This window comes from Callospermophilus lateralis, chromosome 6, assembly GCF_048772815.1.
Source record: "Callospermophilus lateralis isolate mCalLat2 chromosome 6, mCalLat2.hap1, whole genome shotgun sequence".
Classification (NCBI taxonomy): Eukaryota; Metazoa; Chordata; class Mammalia; order Rodentia; family Sciuridae; genus Callospermophilus; species Callospermophilus lateralis.
Window position 1 is genome coordinate 17585303 of NC_135310.1, and position 21956 is coordinate 17607258.

A 21956-nucleotide genomic window follows, 5' to 3' on the forward strand; every position below is an offset into this window, starting at 1 on the left:
TTTTCTCCTTCTGAGGAAGGCTGGCATTCACACTTTTAAAAATTGAAAGAAGCAATGGAAAAAAAGAAGCCAGCATTTGTTCACATTCACTTCTTTACATTTTCAGAATAAGCAATTGTGCCAATTTGGGAAGTTAAGACCTTTTCATTTTGGGGAGGGGGGTAAAAAGACTATTTTTGGTAAGGGTTGGTGTCCCCATCCCTGGACAGAAGGAAAGTTAGGAGGTCAGGTCACCCCTGCCCTTCACTAGGGGCCTGGCCCCTTCCACCTGCTCACAGGGGCTTTTTTCTGCCTTAGAGCTCAGCCCCTTTGTGTGTGTTTTGGCCCTTTGAGTATCCTCTTTGTGAAATGCCCACAAAAAGGAAAAAAAAAAAAAAAAAAAAAGAAAGAAAGGAAAGGGAAAGAAAGGGAGAGCAAAGCAATTTTCAGTTTGGTTGTCTGACCTATATCCTGGACTGATCCTGTACACCTGGGTACAAATCCTTTGTCAGAAACATGTGCTGTAGGTATTTTCTTCTGCTTTGTGAGTTGCCTCTTTCACTCTCTTAATGGTGTCTTTTGGTGATCAGAAGTTCTTAATCTGAATATTGTCCATTTTTCCTGCATAGTTGGTTGACTCATTTTGTATCTTGTTTAAAAAACCCTTGTCTTCTCCAAGGTCATGACAATTTTCTCCTATGTTCCCTCCACCCCCATACTAGGGATTGAACCAAGGGGTGCTCTACCACTCAGCTACATCCCCAACTCTTTTTATTTTGAAGCAGGGTCTCCCTAAGTTGCCCAGGCTGGCCTTGAACTTGGGATCCCCTTGCCTTAGTCTCCCAGGTGGCTAGGATTAGAGGCATGCTATGGATTAAAGTTCATTTTTCCCACTTGCCTATCCAGTTGATCCAGCACCTTCCATTGAAAAGACCACCCTCTCCCATTCACTGTAGTCACATCGTGCTATGGATGCTATTCAATGTATGAATTTGGGGGATACCAAATGTTTGTGTCTCCCCCAAATTCATGTGTTTGAATGACACTCCCAGTGTGATGGTGCTAGGATGGGACCTTGGGAAGACGATTAGGTCATGAGGGTGGAGCACTCATGAGTGGCATCAGTGTCTTTATAAAAGACACAGAAAGTCTTTTCCCTCTCGGTTCTCTGCCATGTGAGGATACAAGTGGGCACCCTAAGAACCAGGAAGCTGGCCTCACCAACATGGGATCTGCTGGCACCTTGATCTTGCACTCTGCTGCTGGTCAGTTATACGTTCTATTGTTTAAGCCCCCTGGTCAATGGTACTTGTTAGAGCAGTCTGAACTGAGGTATGAGACCTTTCATGTGTGTGTCCAGTTGGATTCCAGTGAGTGGGTTTCAATGCTGAGTGGGGCCTTCCTGTCTCGCTCAGTAGACTCCTTCCCTGTGGCGCCCTGGCCCGGGTTCTATAGATGGTCCATAGAATCAGCTGGTTGATAGGTTTGAAATTGCCTGTAGCATGTGAGCCCTTTGCCAGAGGACTAGGCTCAGAAAAGATACTCAGATTTCATTTTGAGAATAATTTACTTGGTTAGTTAATTTTATTTCTTCAACAGGTCCAAATATGGTTTTGGACCTGTCCTGTTGGCCAAAGTCCTAGGGAAGACCAGAATATCCAGTTGGTTGTACTGTGTTTATTTAACTGTCTAGTCACCTGATAAATATGTATTATGGGTCTCCTATGTGCCAAGCCAAAGGTAGAACTGAAATAGTGAAATTCTTTCTTGAGTTTCTATTTTTAATTTTAGAATATTTGTTATTTCTTCCTTTATAAATTAAACACTCAGCACAGGGAGAATTTTGGGAGTTTTATTTCTGGGATAGCTTTGTTCTATTATAGTTATTTAAAAATTTTTTTGTGTGTATGATAGTCTGGGTAAATAGGCAACGAGCCTAGTAATTAGAGCTTTTATGTTGCTATCAAACTATTTTAAAACAAACACCCTGCAAAAGAAAAGAGATTTGTTTTTAAAAGTATGGTATTTCATATAGCAAATTCATTAAGCAGCTTAATACTCTTCTCCCTTTCAGAACTTAATGCCAGACCCTTGACAAAGTTGAGAGGGGGGCGGAGGGAGGAGCATTTGTAGGCACCGTTAGCATGGACTTGGGATATGCCAGCGTGTCCTTATTTCAGATTGGATGGAAAGTGTTGCTCTTGCTCCTGGTGAACTGTCTGGGGCAAAGGGCAAGGAGGCTGCTCCTGTGGCTGCCATCTTGCTGGGTTCTTCCAGGGCCTGGTTCGTGTCATAGGGTCTCTCTGCTCCTTGCTCCTTAGAGGACTGTGAACTAGGAGTGGCAGGGAGTGGGCAGAGGCCCTGGCTGGTGCCATCCCCAGGCCTCAATTGTTGGAAGCGGGGGTCGCCTCCACCAGCACTTCTCACCTCCCTCTGCCTGTTGCTGGTTGCCAGTGTCGGCAGCTCCAGAGCCTTTTGTGGACACGGGAAAGGATGCCATGGAGCTGGGTCTGCCCCTGGAAAAGGAGATAGATTACTAAGGGAACAGGGTGTCAGATGCTATGGACTATGTCCTGCTTGATAGGACTTGGATTCTCTTTCTTATTCAGTTAATGACATCTCAGTTTTCTTTAATTTTTAGTTTCTTTCCATTGAATATTTTATGTAGTTAGGGAAACCTCACCTATCCCAAAGCCACTAATTCTGTATCCTCAGTTATCTGGCACAGATGGAGAACCTGAAAGGAAGCAGGAGGAACTTTGGGGACGCAGTGGGATCCTAGAGCTGGGCTCCTTATTTATTGGACGGAGCTGTGGGCTGTCACTTGTTTGCGCTTTCTTTAGACAGATCCTAACAAGTGTGGTTTTCTGGTTTCTCCATTTGCTGGGGTTTGGAAACACGAGGCTCCTAGATGTAAGCCCTGGGAGAACATCTAGAAGTGACAGCTGACAGCCTGTCAGCAAGGGAGGAAACAGAATCTATAAAAAGCTCACCGAGACTGGAGCCATTTTATATAAAGAGTTCCCTGTGTGGCAGGGTCTCCCTGCCATGCGGCACAGTGGGTGCCTGATCATGGGGTCAAGTCATTAAGGACACCCCAACCTCGTGGGTCTCTTCTAACCATTTGTAGAGATTCTCAGAGATAGAGTTTCCTTGTTGGGTATATGAGATACTTTTCTTTTGTGGGACCACTCTTTGCCTCAGGTACTAAATAAATAAAATCATTCTTCCTGTTTCCTTTGTCTCCCTTCCTTTCCCTCCTTCTTCTGTCCCTGATGGCTCTCTTCTCTCTCCTTCATCCTCTCCCCGCATAGCTGTCTCCCCTACAGCTTTTCTTCTCCCTTTCACTTTCTCTCTGCCCCTCCACCTGGCTCCTGCCCTTCCCCAACACAATACGGTTTCCCATTTTTCCTTGTCTTTGAAGTTCACATGCCGTCAGTGGGTTGCGGGTGAATGTTTAACCACTGGCTCTCAGGAAGAAAAGGCCCCCGATTCACAGCTTGTACAGATCTCCTCATGTAAGAGCTCTCTCCAGGGTTGATTTCAGGCTCCCGCTGTGAAGCTGCTGAATGTGGCTGGGGAGCAGATATTTCCTCCACAGACACGATGGATCAGAGTAACCTCAATATCCCAGATTGTGGTCAAATGGAACAAAATAATTAGAAAGTGATGGGTTTTTGAGTACTTAACAACTTTGTTTTTAAATATAATTAATTGCCTTGTATGTTTATGTGGTTTAATGTTCACATTTTTAATATTACACCTTATTTAACTCAATATATCCAAGCATTACCATTTTAATATGCAATCAACATAAAATCGTTAACAAGACTTTATGCTCTTTTCAAGCAACACAATCTTCCATGGTAGTTAGGGGTGATATTGTGACACATCTGGACCAATGAGATGAAAATGGAATTCATTTTATGGAGCTTCTGCATAAAAATTTAATGGTAGCTGATTCTTTTTGACATGGGAACTTTAGTCCTTGCCCTGACTTCCTGATATGTAAGTAGAAGGGGACAGGACAGTTAAAAACAAAAACAACTAAAAAGATTCATCTGTGGCATCTTTGAACTGTTGAACAAATGCCAATATCCATCTCCCTTGGACTTCTCCACATATGGAAGCAAAAAGCCATATTTGGTTCTGTAACAGCTGTTAAGAAATATATTCCGGGCTGGGGATATGGCTCAAGCGGTAGCGTGCTCGCCTGGCATGCGCAGAGTGCTGGGTTCAATCCTCAGTACCACATACAAATAAAATAAAGATGTTGTATCCACCGAAAACTAAAAAATAAATATTAAAAAAATTTTTTTCTCTCTCTGTCTCTCTAAAAAAAAAAAAAAACTATATTCCACCAGATTTTATGCCATTTTTTTTTTTAACAAAAAAGTGGGGTGTGACCATTATGTGAAGATTTTTTAAAAAATTGTGCCAGTATTACTAACAACCATTTACTACTAAAGTGTCCTTGGTGCAAGGTTAGGATACGTGGAATACTTTTGAATACAGTTAACCTGGGGTCAGAGATCGTGTGGTGAAATGGAGAAAGTGTTACTGTTAGCCACAGTAAACCCATCCCTGACAGAGAAGATGTCCTGTGACCAGACTCCTGCATATGGTGAGGGCACAGGACAAATGTGTTCTGAGTGGAGAAAATTCTAGGTAGACAAAAGCAAAAGTGCAGAAACTTGTTTGGGAAGAAATTGAAAGTAGAATTCCTTGTAAGTTATAAATTGCTAATTCTACATATCAGACATTCTCAAATCCTAGTGTACAAGTGCGCACTTTGGGTTGCATTTAGTCGGGGGTGACTCATGAGGAATCAGCCAGGTGGCCAACTGAGGCTGGGTGTCCACTGTCCAGATGCCTCACTCACATGCTCAGGGAACTTGGGGCAGTGGCCACCGTGCCAGTTCTTCGACGTACAGGCTTTTCCATGTGCAACTTCAGTTTCATTGCAGTAAGTGACTGGGTTCTAAGTGAACACTTAAGAAAATCAGGGAGAATTTGTTGTATCATTTACAATAACTTGGCCTTGGAGGTCATGTGGTGTCCCTTAGGTTCTATCCAGCTCTGTCCACAGTTCAAGGAAAAGAGACTTTGCAGCTCACCTTCTGATGGGAGGAAGGTGGAGTCCCTGGCAGTGGGAAAGGGAAGTGGAATGGGAAATAGTGTTGAAGCCAATCTGGGAAATATAATCTGCCACTGAGAAGAAATAAAATATGGGTGATGAGAACTGAATTCAACAAATATTCTTTGCACTTTTGCCATGTGCTGGATACCTTTTGAAGCTCCTGTGACACCAAAGTGAGCAAAATGAGACAAGAAACAGTCAGTTTCCTTCCTATGGGTTTTACTTTCTAGTGAAATGAGTGGGAAGAATGAGGTTAGAAAGACAGAGCCTTGAGGTCATGGAAAGGATTTTTTTTTTCATGCTAGGGAATTTGAATTTGGTGTGTAAGTATGATGTCTTTTTCTGCAAGGAAGTGTTATGAACTTATTATTTTTTATTGCTATATAGTTCACTTTTATTTAGTATATTTTTTTCAAAGTACATTTAAATATTTTTGAAATTTTCTTTTTCGAGCAGTTTTAGATACACAAGAAAGTTGAAGGGAAGGTAAATTTCCCATTCGCCTTCTACCCCCCATGCTCCCCCACTAGCAACACCCCAATCCCTGACAGAACAGTACATTTGATATAATCAATGAACCTATATTGATAAACTGTTATCACCCACATTCATATTTTACATTAGGGTTTACTCTTGGCATTGTATAAATGTGGCTTTGGACAAATGTAAAATGACATGTATCCACCATTATGCTATATTGTACAGGATAGCTTCACTGCCCGATAGATTCTCTGATTACCGCATTTATCTGTCAAATTATAAACTTTCTAAAAATTTAACATTTGCCTCCACCACACACCATTTCTCGGCCCCTGCACACCACGGCACATGTGTAATATCCAATAGCTGAGGGAGGCTTTGTGATTTTATTTGAGCTCAACAATCGAAACTCTATAAGAGAATCCCAGGAGCTCAGAGTTATAAGAGACCCTTGCAATGGTCACTTCTGACCTTTCTGGCTGACACATAGATTCCATCCACAGTCTGGTAAAAGGATCTCCCAGGCTACCGCTGCTCAGATTTCACATATCCGCACGCAGAATTCATGATTGACATACGCATTTGAAAGTTAGGGGACCTTCTTCAGGCCATGAACCAAGGCTGGAATTTAATTCCTTCCTCTTGTTCCTCTCTAATTTTATTCTCATGAAAACAACCATATTCCCAATTTCATTATGTAGAACAAGATATATTTACGTAGGGATGAATTTAATTAAGTAATATCAATTAAGTAATATTAAGTAATATCAATTAAGTAATATTCATGCTTCTTAGGTGGTAGGTGGTCAGGATTTCTCTCTTCTTCTCCAGTGAAGAATTTATTTTGTTCATTCAACAACCATCTATAAAGGAATTCATTATATATGTTGTCTAACATATTATATATTATAACATATCTATGCTAACTAAATCTATATTTATGCATATATGATTATATTGTATATATATATAAAGTATATATAATATATGTGACACATTTATTTATTTATTTATTAAAGGACTAAGGATTCAAGTTATTATACATAGGAAATATTTGATTCCCTGGGGCTGATGGGACCAGGCAGCTTTATATTAGATCTCTTTACCCTTAGGTTTTGGTACTTTTGTGACAAGATGAAGTTCCTCTATAGAGCTGCATTTTTGTATACATGTGTTTCTGCCCTACACCCTTCATAGCCTGCTGTGTGAGGTTCTGGGGTACCCTGGAAGCACACCCAGAAAGCAGGGCCAAGTCCAGACTGCAGGTCTGCTGCTCACTAGGTGGGCGATTATTCTTCATTTAGACTCTTGAGAACTGATGTCATGCATATATACACACACACACACACACACACACACACACACAAACACACAAACACACACACACACACACTTTAATGAAGATTTGGTTTATTATGGGCCCTAAAATAGAAGCTTCTTCTCCTGAAGACAAAGTTCTTTAAAAATGCTATCTGACCCCGCTCCTGGTGGGCAGTTGCTGTACCAGGAAGCATAGTGTGGGGGTGTCTTAATGGGTGGGGAGATAGCTTGTGACAAAGAACAGAATGTAAGCCCAGTAACCTGAGAGGACAGTCAGCCGCTCCACATCCCTGAGGCCAGATTTAACTGGAGGGATTAGTCCCATGGCCGGCTGCATGCAGGTTACAAGGTCAGGCTCACAGTCAAGCTCTGGTGTCTCCTGGGCCTTCCCATCTGCCGTGTTGCTTTGTATGCCCATCAGTCAACTCATCACCTGGATTCCAAGCTGGTGGGGCTGGCTTCATGGATCACACAAAAAGATTGCAGGGTTTTGTGCTTTGAAATAATTTCAGATTTAAAGAAAATTTGCAAAGGTGGTGCATAATTTCCCTAGGTGCACTTCGCCCAGCTTCCTCCAATGTTAACATTTTCTATAACTTTGTACATTTGTCCAAACTGAGAAATCAGCAGTGGTCCAGTGCAGCTAAGCTGTAGTCTTTATTCAGACTCCCTGGGTTTTTCCTCTACCGTCCCATTTCTCTTCCAGGCAGCACATTGCATTTCGTGGGTTTTGTGTGTCTTCCTCCCATGTTCTACTCACCTTTGAACCTCCTGGTCTGGTCCCTTGTTCCCACCCTTCTTGTCTAGTGCCTGGGCCCACCCCCTTACCACCCACACGTACACTCCTGCACATTGTCTCTGGGCTCCTGTCTCCAGATTCTCCCACTGTGAGCTTCCCAGAGCGCTAGGTGAACCTGCACAGAAGAGCTCTTCTTAGGTGGCTCAAACTATCCCTGAACAAACTTCCAACCACATCCTGCACCACTCCGGACTCCAGCCCTCTTCTGCGGAAGGTGGATCTCCTTGACACTGCTCAGTTCCTAACATGCCCTGTTCTTAGCATGAGCTCCTCACGTATTTTGTCTCCTTTAGTCTTTAGTACCCATGAGGGACAGCAGCTGGGGACCTGAGGGAGGGTTAGTAACTGGCTCACAGTCGCCAGCTAGCAGGAGGTTAAGGATTGGAGTATTTCTGACCTCAGACCTCAAGCTCTCAGCACCCCAGTATCTCATTGCAAATTTGAAATAGTCTCATAATATCCACTCACACCATTTCCAGAATCCCCCTTCCTCAAACCTTCCTTTCTCTCAGAATCCTGCCTGTTCTCTGAATTCACACTCCATTGCCACGGTTCTTTCATAATAGACTGGAATTAGTTTGCTTATTTAGAATTTCTCTTCCCACCACAGCTTCCTTAATGCATAATGGACAAATAGAAATTATATGTATTCACAGTGCACAATGGGATGCTTTCATCCATCTACATATGGTGTAAAATGATGCAATCAAGGTAACTAGCAACATCCATCACCTTACAGACTTACTGTTTTGTGGTGAGAACACTTACTATCTTAATATTTATAAAGAAATGGTGATATTTATAAAGAAATGCCACAGGTCCATTGGGCTGGCACTTGCCGTCTGCAGCCTGTGGTGCAGCTTCTTACATCTGTGTCGCTGATCTTCTCAATCTGACTGTAAGTTCTTACAGAGTAGGAACTTTGTTTAATAATATAGTATGTCCTCCCAAAGCCTGGCAAATATTCAGTGTTCAGTATATATGTTTTAAATAGGTATGATTCCCTGGAAGACCATTTGACAATTCATGGTGACAAGAATGTTTCTTTTTTGGTTTTATTCTTTTTGAAACATTGGTTTCAGCATGGATTAAGTTGTTGAGCAAATAATAAAACCTAAAACAACAATAACACTAATAGCTCAGCATTTGTGATGTGTGGGGCTCTGTTCTGCAAGGTCTTTCTGTGTCCACTTATGTCATCAACCTGTGAAGCGGAGGCTACAGAAATCTTCCCTACCCTTGGTTTCACCTCCCACAGTTTGAGTTACCTGCGGTCAGTTGTGGTCCAAAAATAGTAAATGGAAAATCCCAGAAATAACTCAGACAGTTTAAAGTGTGTGTCTTTCTGAGTAGTGTCATGAAATCTTGCTCTGTCCCACCTGGGAGGTGAATTGTCCCTTGTCCAGCATATCCATACTGTATTTGCTACCTGTTACCCATTGAGCCATATTGTTAGTCACTTTGTAGCTGTCATGGTTATCGGGTTGATTGTCACAGTAGTACAGTACTATTTTCAGGGAACCCTTGTTTTACTGAATGACTCCAAAGCAGAAGAGTGGTGATGCAAAGGAGGCACCAGGCAGAAGACATGGAAAGATTAACTCTGGTGCCCTGTGGCAAAGATGAAGAGGCACAAAGGGAAAAACACAAAATATGTAGGGTTTGGGACTATCGGCCATTTCAGGAATCCACTGAGTCTCAGAACTTGTCCTCTGTCTTCTGTGTTACTAGCCTCATTTTGAAGATGGATGTTCAGTAACTTTCTGAGAGCTGCCGAGTTGGTGGTAGAGCCGAAGTTTCCACTATGGGCTTTGTCTTCTGATCTTCCTTGGTGGAGTCTTTGCCCACAGAGGTTTCAGAAGGACCTAGAATGTGCCTTTTTGTTTGTTTGTTTTTGGAAAGTCACAGTGGTCGTGTACTGAGGATACAAAGCTTTGATATGTCAAATACATTTTTGGGAAAGTGAGTCTTTTTAATATTGTGAGCCTTTATACATATTGAACTTTGCTACTTATGACTGGCTAGTAATTTCCTTTGCAAAATATTCTTTCATCAATAAAAAGTACTAGCAAGCTCCTGAGGACTCCTTTCTAAATGCAAAAAAGTTCCTTCGACATTTCCCTAGCAGTGGCCTGGTCAGCCCATGTGTGGGAGGTTGGTAACCTCCAGAAGGTCTTGCTTTGTCTGTTTTTCCTGAGCCAATGAGTAATTGTTTCACAGCACCTACCTGGGTGGTATTGGGTACATAACACATAGCTTTTTTTTGGGGAGGTGGGGGGGGGACTGGGGATCAAACTCAGGGCACTTGACCACTGAGCCACATCCCCAGCCCTATTTTGTATTTGATTTAGAGACAGGGTCTCACTGAGTTGCTTAGTCCCTTGCTTTTGCTGAGGCTGGCTTTGAACTTGTGATCCTCCTGCCTTTGCCTCTTGAGCTGCTGGGATTACAGGCGTGGACCACCATGCTCTCGGCTAACCCATGGCTTTTGACTGTGCTGGATTTAGGGCTGATGTTTTCCTCAGCAGAATCAGTTAAAATAAAACCAGGATGCATTTCCTGGTCTGTTTTGGAACATGTGGTTTAAACTGCCAACGCAGCAGACCTGTGGTGTTTCAAAGTCCTGCGTGGCTGGGCAGCCCTATTTGTTACAGCAGGCCCAGGATTTCTGAGATTCTCTGGTGGTAGGCTCTCTACACCTGCCATTCCTTAGTTAGAAGCTACTCTACCCAGGAAGGGTTCAAAACTCCACAGGGGCTATTGAGAACCCTGGCCTGACATGGTCTTGTGTTCTTAAGACTCCCTGTCCTGTGGGGTGATTCCTTAGTTACCTGTTTCTTAGGGGTTCTGGGTTCTTAGGATTGGGGTGAAAGGGAGGGACCTTGTTGGCACCCCGAGGTGAGGGATGTGGGTTGGCCCCCTTGACACACCCTACTGGCCAGGCTCCTCCCTTTCCACAAGGGTGCCCATGGCCTCTTTGCGCTCTCTGGCTTGGAATGGCTTCTAAAAACAAAACTCTGGACAGGATGCCATGGTGCAGAGTGTCTGGCTTCCTTGGAAGCCGCCCCTCGCCTCGTTTCCTGCTTCTTGGCTTTACTATCCTTCCGATTATGCTGAACTTTCCCCTTGATTGACTGTCTTAGCACCACAAGAACAGCATCCTGTTTCCATCTATGGTGTCTCATCCAAGATACCACCTAAGTTCAGGGCTCAAGAAATGCGAGACTGTCCTCAGTTTATCTGAAGGAATTGTTTAGCCTAATTAATGTTCTGCATCTTTCTACTGATATTTGGGAAGATAAGTACTTGGTGTTTCTGGGTCAGTGGAGTTTTCTCATCATCTTCAAACAGTCCACATTCCAGCAAATCCCTGGCAACTCACAGAGGCAGGGATTTTCTTTAAGCTCTCAGGAGTGAGGTCTGAGTAGGGGCAGAGCCCTGCTTTGCTACATGGGCCTGAGTTTGGCAGAGGACTTGAAGGAGTGTCTTCAATAGGAGAATCCTGTTTGTTGTGTGAGGAGGCTGAGACAGGGAGGTGGGTTTGCTTCAGAGAGGCCACTCAGGAAAGTAGGATGAGAGGCCACTAGGAAAAGCCAGTTCTGTACGGACGAGTGATCCCACCTTCCCCTATGTTCTGACTTGGCCTTCACTCTCTCTCCTCCTGTTTCCTGTGCTCCTGACCCATGTCCTGTTTGCTGCCTCCCTTTTATCAGAAATCCTCATGTCCATGTTTCCCAGCCTGCAAACCTGACCCTCACTCTCAAGGATGTCCTGCTGGGCAGCTGTGCAGAAGATCTTGACTCTGAGCAGCCCTCCAAGCACGGCTGAGCCATCTTCACAGTCAGCAGAAAGGGCCCGGGTCCTCCTAACTGCACATCCGTGTGACAGGAGAGATGCACTCTGGATTCCACAGGAACTGAGACACACTGCTTCTCTACCTGCAGTGGCTGCTTGTGGGAAAGGGTCTGGGGAAAAGAGGGAAAATGAAGTGATAGTTTGGGCCCATATATGGGTCTTGCTTCATGGAGTGAGCATCAGGGCCAGGTCTATATTGGGAAGAGAACTATTTTGGTAGACAAGTGGAAATTCTTCGGAGTGTGCCCGAGGCCTGGAACCTGTCTGTCAACACACAGGGAATAAGCAGGGGTGTGTGTGCAGTCCTAGGACTGGCCTTGGGGGCCCTGGAGCTTCTGTGAGAACATGTTGATGTCACTATTAGCCATGCCTTGCCTGCCCTTCCCCATCTTTCTCTGCCCAGCAGGGTTGGGCCTACACAATGTGTGGGGTGCACATACATGAGCACCTGTCCCTCCTTGCCGCCCCCAGATTCCCAATTATGTGTGCTTCTTGGATTCCAGTTTGTCCTGGCACCCTGTGATGGAGAGGTAGAAAGTGGGTGGGGGAGTTATTTTAACTGGATTAATTGGACCGGTAACCGAACCCCAGGGACCAAATCTGCACAATGACTCTCTCAACCAGTAGGCTAGGGACAGACTCATCACCAAGGTGCCATATTCTTAAACAACTCTGGGTTGTTTAAATAAACTTGGTTTGTTTCATCTGTTTTTCCTCGTTAAGGTGCCGTTGCCCTGTTCATGGTATACTGCCCATTGGCTAGTGTCCTTTCTTACCTGTGAAAGGGCTTTTCTCAGATGTCCTTTTCTCAGATGTATGGGACTGCAGTTTCTTAGGGGGCTTGTGTGAGTGTCCCCTGGTTCCAGATGCAGCCTCTGGCCCCTGTACCCCACCAGACACAGTGGGTTGTTGTACAGAGGCTCACTCGTGCCATTTGCATCCTCCTGGTAAATCTGCATCCTGTGGTCACAGTGAGCCCACTGCCACATTTCCTGGGCCCACTTGAGAGCTGTGGAGGGAGTTCTAGATGCAGGTCCAGCTGGTCTGGCTTGTGTTGGAGGCTGGACAAGTGCAGGCAGAGGGGCACCTCAAAGGACAGCGGGGACAGTGGAAGCTGCCTGTGTGGGACGACTGAGGAGAGTCTCTGGGGATAGACTGGAGGGGAGACGGTGGTGCAGGGAAGGATTGGTTGTGCTGCTCTGCTGAACCCAGAGCTCAGTTCTTTCACCTGGGCAAAGTCGACACAGCTGGCTTGCAGACCTACTGTGAGAGTCTCAGTGGGGGATGTCTGCTATCTTCCAGCTGTTTTGCTGAGATTTTGTGGGATCATTAGGAATAAAATCAGTCTTAGCTTTCAGAGTTGTCAAAGGATACAAAACACTGTCTCAGAACACTAACAGGGTCTGTAGGCCACTGTTTAGTCATTACTGTGAATAGCTGTGATGATGTAGGGGAGAGAAAGACAGAGGGGGAGAGGTTGATTGATTGATTGATTGATTGATTGATTGGGCTTTCCTGGAATGGTACCTGACCAGGAAGCATCTAGGTGACTCTCCAACATTCAAATTTTCAAATCTCCCAGGTGCAAATTTCTTCATCCATAGGAAAGGGAAGGAGGTGCATGCGTGCACCCCTTGGGTGAGCCCCTGAGTGAGCAGGCATCAAGGTGAGTGCGCTGAGGAGGCGGAGCCAGGCAGCTGTGCGGTCGGGGTTAAAGCTGTCACCTGCAGCAGAGAAGTACTTTTCAAAGCTCGGTTCTACTTGACCAGATGCCCCACAACCTACTTTCTCCTGGAAGGAAGGGAGGCCTGTGGCGTCCACTGGTCCTGCATGAGAACCTGTGGGGAGGGAGGGGCCTGCCTGCGGAGCCTGTGTCCTCACAGGGAGGGCCACAGAGGATGGCCCACGTCAGAGAGCCAGATGGCGTCTCATCCCTTGACTTGGCCACAGGGTCTTCTGAAAAGGAAACTAATTGCAGATTTGCCCTTCATCAGGATCTCCATGCCCAACATTCTAGCTCATGCTGAATCTCTGCCATTGGTTTCGTGGGCTATTAAAATCATTGGTGATATCCATTGTGAGATGAAGCAACTTTTTCATCAAAGTGTGGCTGTGGCAAAGCTGAAGAATAAAATACAAACATAATATGTAAGAAAGACCAGGGCGTCAGTCCCAACTTAAGTCACACCATATGACAGCGTGACCTTGCTGAAGTCTCTCAGCCTCCTTGTTCTTTGGTTCCCTCATCTGTCAACTTGGTGTGTGTGTTTGGGAGGTGGTAATAAAAGGGAAGCTGTGAGGCTTAGCTGACATATGATTCACGTCATGAAGACTTTAGCACAGTATCTAGTAGATAGAAGTGGTCACTGAGTACCAGTGATTGTTGCAATTGAGACAGAATAGCACAGATTGGCACAAGTCTTGGCCTCTAGCTGTGTAACAGTGAGCAAATACCTAAACCTCCTTGTCTGAGCCGCAGCTGTGCCTACAAAATGAAGGAAGCAGTCTGCTGAGCTGTTTGGAGTGCTGTATTTTTAATGCCCAACAAGGACTAGATCAGGGGTTCTAAGAAGGACTCTGGATGTGAGTCTGCATCACTAGAAAAATGCATCCTTGTTTGCTTGACCGGTGCATCCAAAATAGGGACAGAATGTCAAAGTTGAGGTTTGCTAGGGGAGAGCAAGAGACACTAGTTCCTCTCTTGGGACTAAAGTTCACATTTACATTTAATAGCTGGTTGATATATTTTTTGAGGAGTGAAATTCAGCAGCTCTTTGTTTGGAAGGGCAGTAGCTGACCACTTGAGGTGTGTGAAGATGTGAAATTGATGGGATTGCCTGCTCTGGCTCCACCCTGGAAGTTATTATTACTCATAAATGCTTTTCAGGAAGTGGGGCCCTGGTGGGTATTTCCCCCTTCCTACTTTTGAATTCAGATTGGCTTTAGAGAAGACATTTTAGTAATGTAGTAAAACATATTTAACTGTTAGTTCCTGATGTTCTTTTCAGTTCTCTTATCTCTCCACTTTTACTATATTTCTTTTTTTTTTTTTTGGTACTGGGGATTGAACCCCAGGGGTGCTTAACTACTGAGCCACATCCCCAGCCCCTTTTTATATTTTATTTAGAGACAGGGTCTCACTGAGTTGCCTAGGGCCTCGCTAAGTTGCTGAGGCTGGCTTTGAACTTGAGCTCCTGCCTCAGCCTCCCGAGCTGCTGGAAGTACAGGCATGTGCTCCAGTGCCTGGCCTTTTACTGTATTTCTTGTCCCCCAGGTGATCCACTTCCTCAATCAAAACATGGCTCCTTGCCCATTTTTATGAGGGGAGTGTGTGTGTGTGTGTGTGTGTGTGTGTGTGTGTGCGCGCGCGCGCGCGTGCATGCATGTGTGCATCTTATGTCTTAATTAGGAAACATGTCACTTGTGAGTCTAGCCTTATTTCCAAGTACAGAAAGATGATTTGTCCCTTTGCTGCTTGTCCCTTGCTGGAGAGCTGAGCCAGATTCATTTTGGGTCTGTGTGAGCCATCTTTCTGACAAACAGAGCATACCTTTCATGTATCTTTGTTAAAATCTTTCATTAACTGTGGCTTGATTTATTTGTGATTTGGGGCTGTGACAGACTTTCCTTTTCATTGCTTCTCTAATTTGACTTGAAATAGAATTGCTTTCTGCAGTAAATGGTTTGCAGTATGTTTATTTTCTCCTTCTTCTTCCATAGCAGTTGCCAGTTGAAGTGGGAAATAGGATTCAGGGGTGGAATAAGAATGAGTTTTTTCTGGAAATGCTGGGTGTCAAATTGGCTACATAGTTAACTAGCTTGGGTGTCAAAGATATTAAAGAAACTTAAAACCCAGTCTTATCATTTGACTAAATTCAGGCATCTTCATCAAATTGTTGTGTGTATATGTAGATCTTCAGTTTATGGTCAGCAATGTAACAGTTTTGGTTAGCATAATGTCTAAGGGCATACTGTACATATGGACCTGCTGTGTTCCAAGTTGTATATTTTGGGGTAAATTATTCAACCTCTCTGTTTTTATCTGCCCAGGCAATGAATAACAAGATACTACAGACTGGATAGCTTAAGTAGCATTCATTTATTTCTTATGGTTCTGGGAGCCCAAAAGTCCATACCAAGGTGCCAGTAGGTTTTGGTGTCTTGTGAGGACCTGTTTCCTAGTTTGCAGATGGCTGTCTTCTCATTGTGTCCTCACATGATGGAGTGAGATCGTCTCTTTCCTTCTCTTATTAGGCACTAACCCCGTTTACATGGGCTCCACCCTCATGACCTAATTACCTCCCCAAAACCCTTCCTCCAGATAGCATCATGTTATGTTGGCCATTAGGGCTTCAGCATGAGTTTTGGAGGATGAAGGCATTTAGTTCATAGCATCCTTTTTGCTCAACTATAAAATGAGGATAATAAAGGCATAAACCCATTTTAGAGTGTCATTCTGAGGGCTCCATGAGATAATATATGTAAGGTGCCTGTCACTAAGTAAGCACCACGTATGATAGAAATCCATAAGCACTCATTTAAAATACAAATGTTCCACAAGGTTGCAGATTATCATTTCATGATTACCATGGTGCATTAGATTTTTTGCACTTGAAAGGGAGTGATTTTTTTTATTATTTTAATGAGTTATCTTGGACTATTAGCAAGCAATTCTGGCTGATGTTAGCCTTGAACTTTACTTGAACTTTCTGTAGTACAGTTAGCACTGGATTAAAAGAAAATGAGTTGTTTAAGATGTATTTATAAATTAAACTCTATCTCTCTACCACTATGGAAAAGAAGTATAATAAAAAATAGATATATGTTCTCTTAGAAATTCAGGGAAATTTAGTGTTGAGAAAAAGTCTTTCAAATGTCGTGGTTCATGGAGAGTTATGATGGATCTACTGCTTATCTCTGAATGTGGGTTCTATCTGAGTCACCAAACTGTGATATCTCTTAAAGTAAGTAAGTGCCCCAGAAAAGTTTCAGTGATATATGCATAATCTTGTGGTGGCACATTTATAAGCATATTTATTTTCAGCATCTAAGAAAAACAGCAGTGACTTGCTAGGGTGTGATGCCTACTTTTGATAGTTCGTACGTTTCCCAAGCTTTGAGTTGTCCCTTTTGAAGACATTTAAGTGGCTCTTTTGGCTTTTGAAGAAGGATTAGTTAGATATGGACACCTGGTGAGCTAACTGGAGCAGGTCAGATGTCACCTCGAAGTTAATATGTGGACAGCTTAGTAACTCATTGGTGGGAATGGCCATTTGTCCTCATGTACCTGCTGGGCAGGCATTCTGGGTAGTACATAATGTGAACCTGGAGGACTCAGCTGTGGCTGATCATGTCTTTGGGCCGAGGTGGTCCTTTTATTTTTTAGTGGTAGTTGAACACAATACCTTTATTTTATTCACTCTTATGTGGTGCTGAGGATCAAACCCAGGGCCTGGCAAATGCTGGGTGAATGCTTTTACCGCTGAGCCACAGCCCAGCCCCTGAGGTGGTTCTCAAATGCAGTAGAGGGCTGTCTCCTGCCCTGCTTCCAGGCAAGCCTGATGTCCCTGAGCTGACACATCCAGCCATTCTGGGAAACATGTCTGCCAATCCCTTTGCCTTCTCCCCTACCCCATCTTTTTATGGCCACAGATGGGTTTTGCCATTAATCACGTTTGGGAAAGAGTGTACTTTGAGCATATTTTGAACTTCTTTCTGCCAGAGGTGAGGATAAGTGAACTGTGTTTTGCCCCCTCTGGGCCCTCACCCCCAGTTTATGTCTTTTTTCTGCGCTAAGTAAAGGCCCCTCAGGAGCAGCCACTCCACCAGGTTGTTTTCGGTTGCATCCCAGAGTGTAAGACAGTACCTTGCACATAGCAGGTGTCCCCCTCCCCCAATCTGTGAATGAGTTAACAGGTGATTGGTTTTATGTCTTGGAGCAAACTGGGCACACATGGGTAGCCACACAGCCTGGCTGAGATATTCTTGACCATTGGGCCTAGTCTTTCTACATCCATTGAGGGTGGGATCAACTAATTCCCCTTCCATACCCTTCGTGCCAGTGGTTGCAGCCAGGATCTCTTCTTAGCCCAAAATAGCATCTGTTGTGGACTCTTGGCTATCATAATGTGTGACAGGGAAAATAGGTTTATTTAACTTAGTTTCAGAGGATGAAAGGCCAAGATTGGGTGGCTGCATGTGCTCAGCCTCTGGTGAGGGCCACATGGTAGTGGATGAGATCACGGTGGCAGGAACACGAGGTGAAGAGAGTAGAGATGGCATGGAACGATAGGAAGCCAGAGATTCAGGGGACTGACTCACTCCGTGGGAACTAGCTGGGATCTCAGGAAAACCGTCAACCCCTTCTGAGGGCCGCGGTCCCAGTGACCTAATTACCTGCACCCAGCTCCACGGCTTAAAAGGATCAATCACTTCCTACAAGACCTCACTGAGGGCCAAGCTGGGGTCTGTCCAAAGCACAGCAGGGTCTTTTTTGATTCCATTTTAACCTTAGTCATACCCAATTTCTGCTGTAGTGTTCCTGAGTCCATGCATTTCAGCTTGGCTGGGTTGCTTTGGGCAAGTGTTCAACTTCTTTTGATTTCCCTTTCCTTATCTCACTGAGGCTGCCTGTCTTACAGGATGGCTGGGGGGATGAGGGGGTGATGCTGTCAGCTCCGACCGTATGTGGGGTCTCCACACACACACAGCGGCTCCTCCTGAGACCCTGCCACCTCTTTACCCTGGCCAACTTTGCTCATCTTGCCAAGGACCCTCCATACTCTAACCACAGAATGTCCAGCATAGTCCCCTGATGCCCCTGGCTTCTAGTCTAACATCTGGCAAACAGTGCATCAATAAGTAATTATTGATTGGAAGGTTTTGGGGTTGCCTGCCCAACTCTGCTGCTGGGCATGGGGCTCAGGGCTTTGCATTGTGACGGCTATAACTGCACAATAGTTCTGCAGCCTCCTCGTCTGCAGTGAGAACCCAGTGATCACTGATAATCCAGTCAGTGACAAGTCCACTCAGTGTGTCAGTTAGCATAGGCTAGATTGTGTCACAGTCCAGAGCCACCCCAAGTTTTAGTGGCTTAACAACCAAGTTGCTTTTCTCACTCATGCTGAGCAGCTCATGCTGGCTGGTGTGGGATCTGCCGCCACTGCCACTCAGCGACCCAAGCTGGTGGCGCTCCATCTAGACTTGAAGAGAGAGCAAGGTGAAGGAAACTGAATTTATTCAGGAACGAGCTGGGAATTTGCATATGCAGGATATGTCGCTGTGATGGATTGGTTATAGGCAGATCTGGGGTACGAAGGGAAGATGGGTTTACAAAGGTAAAATGAGGAGGATTATATAAATTGTTTTGAAACAATTGTGCTGGGCTACAAGGATTAGTAACAAGGGTGGTACCAGTCCGGGGTTTAACAGGCAATTCCTGAGCAGATATCCTTGTAGAGGTGACCTTTGTGCAAGGGTCTGGCTTCCTGTATGCGGATGTTTGATGGGATCTCTTGCACAAGTTCCTGATATTGGGCAAAGTGTGCATGAGGAACTTCCCCTCAAGGCCTCCTGACTCTGTTTTACTGGGGTTTGACATAAGTAACCTCATTTTTATTCTGACCAGTTTCACAGTGGTCATGCAAAGCACCCAGCTGCTCCTACGGTTCCCAGCAGGAAGTGCACACATTGCTTCTGCCTTGGAGTTCATCAGCCAAAGCAAATCACACAACCCTTGGAGCCTAACTTCAGAGCACCGACCTACCCTGTGCCAGGAAGGAGGCCACCAGAATATTTGGGTGTAGCCCTAGTGGCTGCTGTGACCAGAGGGAGACTCTGCTGATAGGCAGAGGGCTCCCTCATTATTGGTAGCACTCCCGCCGGGGATTGTTCTTGCCACACTCCACCCTCATCTTAACTAGTTACTTTATGGAGTCAAGGAGAGAAGATATCACAGGAAGCTTAACAAAGGCTTTGCTTTTTTGAGAAGGTCTTTAAAGCCTTCAGGAGCCATTTCCCATCTATTTGGAGGGTACAATTCTACTACCCAAACAGCAAATGTCCTGCATAATCCAGAGCTAGGCCTCAAAGGGGGAGCATTTTACGGGAAAAACCTTTCAGTTAATTATTTTATGGACATTGGCTGAGCTTCACTGCATGAGATGAAGCTGGGGAAGTTGATGGGGTCAGACCATAAAAACCTTGTGGGCCACGGGAGGAAGTCCAAATGAGAACCATCAACACAGGGAGTGAGGTGGTCAGGTTTGAATATTTTAAATCATATTTATTTGATTTTTACTTTTCTGTGCTTTACTTTTTCGAATGATTTATATTCCCACAGCTAATTCCTTTCTGCAGTATTGATGTTAACCCTAAAGGTATATTTTACACTAAGTAACAACAACACATTTAAAGGTGATTCTTTTCAATATTTTTCACTCATACAGAAAGTTCAACAATATAAAAAAGGAGTGAAATATTATGTTCTATCAGTTTTCATCACTTATGAGAAAGATCTGCTTCTTATGATGGTTTCTTATTTCATTAGGTGATTGCTATTGTTTGTTGTCAGTTGTTTTTTTTCAAAATTGAACTTTGTGTTTATGTACTGAAGGCCTTGAGAGTTCCTAATTTAAGTAGATTAATCTACTTCTGGGTTTATTGGTTTTCGGTGGGATAATCTATGTATTTGAATCTTTCTTCTTTTGCTAATAGCTTAATTAAATGGCCAGACACGTTTTTGCCACACATTCTAAAACCATAAATTTTGTTCTTAAGTGATCACAGGCAGATTAGAATTCTAAAAAGACCCTGCTGCCCGGTGGAGAATAGCCTGAAACGGGCAGTTCTGCAGGTCAGGACAGAGCTGGGTGGCCTCACGGGAGAGTGAAAGGTGGTCACATTGGCCACAGGGACAGGGAGTGACAGGTAGATGCAGGTGCTCTGCAGGCAGTGGCTGTTTGCTCAGAGCACACTGGCCTGGGGGGCAGGTCCACTTGGAAATTGAGATGGAAACTCAGAAGGTTGTCTGGTGGGGGACAGAACAAAGGGCTACCTTCTTATGGGACATTTTAATTAACCCATGTTCACTCATTTACGTCTTATAAGTTCTTTTTTTCCTGTACATCCCCGAGGTCAATCCTTGAGGATCAGTGCAACCCCTTTTCTAGAAGTGCCAAGTGACAGTGATACACATTGAGCCTTTGGTACTACCCCACCCCACTTCATGCATTTCTTTATTATTTCTTTCTGTTGACACAGTGCTACTTCAGAGAGAAGTCACTTGCAGTAGAGCAGACTTCAGTGGTCTTTGGTGACTGAGTTTACATGCTGGTCCCATTCCTCATGGTGACTGTTAAGGGATTTCAGGTCACTCTGGTCTCTTGATTGGATGAGGAAACAGTTGGGCATCCTTGGCTGGGTTTGGAAACATTCTGATCTCCTGGTGGATGGTTGGGAATATATTCTTCTCTCATGTGCAATGCATAATCAAACCATCTTTCCTGTTGGAGGAATTTCTGGTGATGGTGAATCTCATCATTTCAGTAGTGATTATTTTAGCTTTTCTTTCAGCAGGAACATTTTTTGACCTTGTATTTTAGGGCCACCCCCATTTGGAGCTCTTCAAACCTCTCCTCAGACTGATACAAAATGCCTTGTTGTCCAGCATGCCTCTGGATGAAGTTTGCAAGCTGTAGATACCTTGAGGCCAACTGCCATGCTTGGGAATCCTGACCGACCGTGGCTAGTTCTAGCAAGAAATCAGCATCTTCTGCTCCTTCTTCCTGTTCTTTTGAATGGAATAGCACAGATCTGACCTGGGTTGTAACAACCCCTGCCCCACCCTCTACAAACACAGAACACCCAGGAATCTACAGGAAGGTGAAGTCCAGGACACCCTGTGTCCTGGACTCTAAATTCTGTGCTCTGAAATCATTAGTCCTACTTTAGTTATCAATTAATTATTGGCAAAGCTTTCCAGACTCTTAGCTGAGACTTGACTCCCATTTGCAGGAAGAAAATAATGGTTTTGGTCACACCCCTTCAAGCTGCTGACCCAGGGCAAATCACATCAGGTCTGTAAGTCTTCTTTATGTGTAGCAATAGTAGCCACTACCAGAGTTCATGTGAGAAGTAATCAAACTCATTTGTAAAAGTTATTACACAGTGCTTGGCTATTTTTGTTCTGAAAACAAGGGTCTGCCTTATTCAGTTTTGCACCTTGTGACAAGACCCAGGACATTGTTTTGTGATAGTTTACATCTCATACACGTTTCCAAAGAAAATAAACATGTAGACTCTAAGCCACAGACTTATGGTTTAAGAATTTGCCTTTTATTGTTAATCAATGAACATGATAGTCTTGAAGACTTTACTGCTCCT

At 44.3% G+C, this 21956-nt stretch overlaps 1 protein-coding gene across 1 annotated transcript in view; it reads left to right on the forward strand.

Annotated features, from left to right (window-relative positions):
* Positions 1-21956, forward strand: part of Ppp1r14c (protein phosphatase 1 regulatory inhibitor subunit 14C) — an 82449-nt gene that overhangs the window by 15738 nt on the left and 44755 nt on the right. The gene's annotated exons all lie outside the window — the stretch shown is intronic.